Here is a 6,584-nt window from a genome sequence, read left to right as displayed (position 1 = left end):
AGGGGCTTGTGTGTATGACTACTGTGCCTTTGGAAGCTAGAAGACAACATGTGGTCTCCTGGAGTCGGAGTTACAGGTAATGAGTCCCTAGGTGGGGGCACAGCAAGCACTCTTAGCCCCAGAGGCAGCCCTCCAGCCTCCTGCCCATTTTGGAGTGGGGGTGTTTATCTTGTGCCTGTTTCACTGTAATGTGGATAACGGTGTAGCATTCCCGACACCACCCACCCATCCATTCTAGAACAGTTCTGCTTTAAGAATTTGTCTCTTGTAACACTTTTCTTTACTTTGGCAGCATTGCAAACTTGAAAGCAAATCACTTTGAATGACTGACATACTGTTGTTAGTATATCAGGAAAAGGGAAGTAGATAGCACTGGTCCCATGATGCCTTATCAGCACCACTAGCTTATAGAGCTCAACGTATGTGGTCTTCAGATAACAATATCAGTGCTGATGAATTCCAAGCTCAAAGTATGTGATGATCTATATGTGAAGTTCCATACATGATAGTATACGTGTAGCTGTCTATTTGTAACTGTCTGTGTGTAACTATCTATATGTGACGATCTGTATGTGGCCCTATGTTTGACAGTCTACATGTGATAGTCTATGTGTGACTGTCTATATGTGATGGTCTCAGATAACAACACAGTACCAGAAGGCTTACTAATGTTGTGCTGTAAAAGCAGGAAATGGCTAAGCCTTTTTGTCATTTGTCTTTGTCAGGTTATTTTGTCACAGTAATGAGACAAATTTGGTATAATGTTTGACAATGTGAGGACCTGAGTTTGGCTCCCCAGAACCCATATGAAAAACAGAGTGAAGTGTCCTGCGCCTGTAATTCCTGTAATAATGAGATGGGAAGCAATGATGAGTGGTTTCCTCGATGACCAGCTAGTCTGGCCTGCTAGGCAAAGCTCCAAGCCAGTGAGAGACCTTGTCTCAAATGAAAGCTGAAGGCAACAGGCCTGACACCCAAGGTTATCTTCTGACCACCACATGCACTGTACAACTGGACTCATGTGTGTCCCTGCACACAAACAAGCATAAACACAGACACGCACAAAGATAAATACAAGTAAAAGAGGAATAATGCTTTCTTTGAAGGAAATAATGTTTGAATTGTTACAAGGGCAGACCTAGATGGTGAAGTTTGCTTATTATCACAGATAGCAGAAGAGAAAAGAAACAGATGCAAAGGATGGGATAACCTGCCCCTACGCCCTGCGTCTCCTTTCCTCCTCAGTATCTTAGTTCCCTAAGACTGTCTCTCTTTGGGACATGTTTTATTTGTTTTTATTCTGGCCCTTCTCTTTCTTGTTTTTACAGCTAAATATAATACTGTCTTGAGATTTTCGCAGGTGCATGCAATGTATTCTGAGCATATTCTCTACTCATTCCATTCCTAACTTCCTGTCCTCCTTTTCTAATGACCATTCGCGTTCCCATGTATTCCTAAGTGTGGAGTCATTCATCCACTGGAGTATAGTCAATTCGCCAGGGATCACCCCCTTCAAGCAGCCATCAACTCTCAGTAGCTCCTTAGCTAGGAGTGGGACTCCCAGGCCGCTCCCCCATCCATGCTGGAGTGTTGCCTGCCTTGATCTTACACAAATCCTGGGGAGGCCACCACAACTGCTGTGCGTTCCTACAGCAACAGGCCTGTCATGACCAGAAGATACAGGACCAAAGTCCTCCCTGACCACTGATTCTTAAAATATTTCTTCCCCCCCGGCCCCCGCCACCTTTTCCTCAGCGGCCCCTGAGCCTTGGAGGGGTGTGTTCATGTGATAGATGTCCCATGTGGCTGAAATTGCCATAGTCACTTATTCTCTGCACTTTGATCACTTGTAAGATTCTGTATTAACTGCAATCCACTACACAAAGAAATTTCTGTGATAAGATCTGAGAGCTGCACAATTAATGGGCAAAAATACCCACATTTAGGGGGCAGTTTGATATTATGTCCATTTGGCAGAATAATGGTAGTAGTTTCACTTCTGGGACTCACAACCAATCACTGGTTTTTGGTCAGGTATACAATACCCAGCATGCATGTCTTCCTGTAGAGTGGACCTTAAATCTGACTAGGAAGTAAATGGTTACCCATTTGTGCATTTGTGCAGCTATTGTACCCATGGACATTTCTTGTTGTCATGTACCAGTAGCATAGGCTGAAAAAGTGAAGACAGAGGGATCACAATTTCTGTTGTTCTTTTCTTGTTAAGAGGGAATCTTATGTACCCCAGGCTGGCCTTGAACTCACTGTGTAGCAAAGGATGACACTGAACTTCTGATCCTCCTCCCTCCAATTCCCACATGCTGGAATTATAGGCTTGTGCCACAATGTCTAGTTCATGCTCTCCTGGGTATTGAAGCCAGGACCTCCTGCATGCTACATTCTGACAACTTGAACTATCCCCCAGTTCTTACTTTGCAACCTGAATATGAAATTTCCCACAAAGACCCATGTATTGAATGCCTGATACAAGGTTGGGCCTTAAAAGGTGATTGAATTATGAGGTCTCTAGTAACTTCGTGGAAGGGTTAGTCCCTGAATTCATAGCGAAATGTTAGAATGGGGACCTATTGAGGGACATAGGTCACTGGAAATGATGGGGATTCTCTCTCTCTCTCTCTCTCTCTCTCTCTCACACACACACACACACACACACACACACACACAAGAGCAGACTTAGCTCTAGTAGCACTACCAGTGTGTGTAGAAGTGAATTTTCATCTCACATGATCAGTGTTAGACTTTGTGCTTTGAATTTGGTACTAACAACTTTAGATTGTAAGGTTCCTTGGGATGGGATAATTTTTAAAATTTGAATTGTGGGAAGGACATGAGATTTTGGTAATAGGTCAGGGAGAGGAGGAGAGTGTCTTGGTTTAGATAAGGTTTGTCCCCTCTGAAATTCTTACTGACATTCAGTTTCTACCATGTCATTGATAGAAAGGGGGGTCAGCATTAAGGGGGAAATGCTTTCAATGTTCCTTGTGTCTCTGGCACTTATACCTTGACATCCATCAGAATTGTCCTGTGCCCTATGATAAGAAAATATTGGTGCCTAATGAGTCACTAGGCTGCCTGTCTCCCAGCATCCCTCCCCTGAACAATGAAAGTAAGAGGGAAAACAACCCAACACATAGTCATGCCATCATCTTCAGTTGAACTTATAGAATGAATAAATGTTACAAAGGGAATTTATTCATTGGCTGACATGATATGAATCAGTCCAATAATGGTAGTCTATGCCCTGGGAAGGTGGAGAATCTAGTCCATGAGACTGGATGCCTCAGTGTTCTGATCTGGTACATTCCTGAAGGACTGGCTGTTGGTCTTTAGTATGTGGGAAGGCTACGGAATCAAGTTCTGGTGTCAGGGAAGGATGCCAGCAGCTGTGACAGCAACAGTGTGGATGCACTCACCAGCAGGGACAAAGGCAGTGCCCCAGTCACACTTCTATTACTGTGATAAAATACCCTCTCCCAAAACAATCTGGGGAGAAAGGGTTTATGTGGCTTACAGTTTCAGGTTGGAGTCCATAACTGTAGGGACTTCATCACGCCGGGAGCTTGAGGCAACTGGTCTCGTATTCATAATGCAGAGTAGAAGTGAATGCCTGCACTTTGCCTACTTACTCACCTTCTCTCAGTCAACCCCCTTTGCTCTTTTCATGCCTAGGGAATGATGTCACCCATATGGCTGGGTCCTCTCCCATTAGTCAACACACAAAGCAATCCCTCATAGAATGCCCACAGGCCAATCTCATCTAGGAAATTCCTCACTGAGACACTCTTCCGGGCTGACCCTAGATTGTGTCGTATCGGCAGTTAAAACTAGTCAGCACAGGCAAGCAGGCAAAGGCTGCAGCTTGCACCTTCATTCTTCTTTATATCTGGGCTGCTCCTCACTCAGAGGCAGGGTCTGTCCTCGGGTAATCCTTCCAGGGAACACCCTCCCAGACCCTCCCAGAGACATGCCTCTTAGTTATTCCCAGACCCAGTAAAGTCTACAACCAGGATTAACCACCACACGTGAGTTCCATCACCAGCTTGGAGACAATATAATGGGGCTTGTAGCAGATCTTTCTTTGGACCTTCAGCTCCCAGATAACACCACAGAGACTCTTTATCAATTATGAAAGCTTGTCCTTAGGTTAGGCCTGTTCCCAACTAACTCTTAAAACTTAAATTAACTCTTATATAGTAATCTGTGTTCTGCTATGTAACTGGTTACCTCTCCTCAGTACCATCCATCCAACTTCCTCTGCATCTGGCTGGCAAATTTCCCATGCCTTTCCCAGAGTTTTCATCTCTCCCTGGAAGTCCTGCCTATCCTCTCCTGCCTAGCTATTGGCTGTTCAGATCATTATTAAACCAATCAGAAGGTGCCATAGGCAATGAGGTAAAACAGAGACACATCTTCACACAGTGTGAAAAAAATATTGTCCAAAGAGGGGTGAAATATGACCACACCCAGCCCCTCCCCCTTTGCCTGCTATCTAGTGTGTTAACCACTATGTGAAAAGCTTTCTGAGAAAGAATCTACTTTAGAAAATAATCTACTACTGCACTACTCAACTACATTCTAAATCATATCTTTTTTTTTTAGGTTAGAAACAATCTTGTTTCACATGTCAATCCCAGCTCCCTCTCCATCTCCTCCTCCCCTGCCCTCCCCATCAGGTCCCCCAGTCCCGCACCCAATCTCCAGTCCAAACCCAAGGAGGGTGAGGCACTCACCACATTTTCTCTATCCACTCTTCAGTTGAGGGGCATCTAGGTTGCTTCCAGGTTCTGGCTATTACAAATAATGCTGCTACGAACATAGTGGAACAGACATCCTTGTTGTATGAATGTGCATCTTTTGGGTATATGCCAAAGAGTGGAATTGCTGGGTCTTGTGGTTGACTGATTCCCATTTTCCTGAGGAATCTCCATACTGATTTCCAAAGTGGCTGCACAAGTCGGCACTCCCACCAGCAGTGGAGGAGTGTTCCCTTCTCCACATCCTCTCCAGCATAAACTGTCATTGGAGTTTTTGATTTTAGCCATTCTGACAGAAGTGAGATGGTATCTCAGAGTTGTTTTGTTTTGCATTTCCCAGATGGCTAGGGATGTTGAGCACTTTCTCAAGTGTCTCTCAGCCACTTTAGTCTCCTCTATTGAGAATTCTCTATTTAGTTTTGTACCCCATTTTTTGATTGGATTCTTTGGTGTTTTGGAGACTTGCTTCTTGAGTTCTTTGTAAATTTTGGAGAACAGCCTCTGTCAGATGTGGGGTTAGTGAAGATCTTTTCCCAATCTGTGGGGTGCCTTTTTGTCTTGCTGACTGTTTCCTTTGCCTTACAGAAGCTACTCAGTTTCAGGAGATCCCATTTATTAATTGTTGATCTTAGTTTCTGTGCTACTGGAATTATGTTCAGGAAGCGGTCTCCTGTCCCAATTCGTTCAAGCGTACCACCCACTTTCTCTTCTAACAGGCTCAGTGTGGCTGGATTTATGTTGAGGTCTTTGATCCATTTGGACTTAAGTTTTGGGCATGGCGATAGACATGGATCAATCCGAATTCTTCTACATGCCAGCATCCAGTTATGCCAGCACCGTTTGTTGAAGATGCTTTCTTTTTCCATTGTATATTTTTAGCTTCTTTGTCGAAAATCAGATGTTCATACATGTATGGGTTAATATCAGGGGGTGTTCAATTCGATTCTATTGGTCTACCTTTCTATTTTTGTGCCAATTCCAAGCTGTTTTCAGGACTACAGCTCTATAATAGAGCTTGAAGTCAGGGATGGTGATGCCTCCAGATGTTGCTTTGTTGAATAAGGTTGTTTGGTTATCCTGGGTCTTTTGTTTTTCCATTCAAAGTTGATTATTGTTCTTTCAAGGTCTGTGAAGAATTATGCTGGGATTTTAATGGGAATTGCGTAAATCTGTATATTGCTTTCGGTAAGATTACCATTTTTACTGTGTTGATCCTACCTATCCAAGAGCATGGGAGATCTTTCCACCTTCTGGTGTCTTCTTTGATTTCTTTCTTTAAAGACTCAAAGTTCTTGCTATATAGGTCTTTCACTTGTTTGGTTAGCATTACCCCAAGGTATTTTATGTTGTTTGTGGCTATTGTAAAGGGTGATGCTTCTCTGATTTCTTTTTCAGCCCTTTTATCGTCTGTATATAGTAGGGCTACTGATTTCCTTGAGTTGATCTTGTATCCTGCCACTTTGCTGAAAGTATTTATCAGCTGCAGGAGTTCCCTGGTGGAGTTTTTTGGGTCACTTACGTAAACTATCATATATCTGCAATTAGTGAAAGTTTGAACTCTTCCTTTCCAATTTGTATTCCCTTGATCTCCTTTTGTTGTCATATTGCTCTAGCTAGAACACAACTGAAAGCTCTAGAACACAAAGAAGCAAATTTACCCAGGAGGAGTAGATGCCAGGAAATAATCAAATTGAGGGCTGAAGTCAATAAAGCAGAGACTAGGAAAACAATACAAAAAAATCAATGTAATGAAGAGTTGGTTCTTTGAGAAAATCAACAAGATAGACAAACCTTTACCCAAGCTTACCA

The sequence above is a fragment of the Mesocricetus auratus genome, unplaced genomic scaffold (genome assembly GCF_017639785.1).
Source record: "Mesocricetus auratus isolate SY011 unplaced genomic scaffold, BCM_Maur_2.0 Super-Scaffold_100025, whole genome shotgun sequence".
Lineage (NCBI taxonomy): Eukaryota > Metazoa > Chordata > Mammalia > Rodentia > Cricetidae > Mesocricetus > Mesocricetus auratus.
This window is presented reverse-complemented; position numbering follows the sequence as displayed.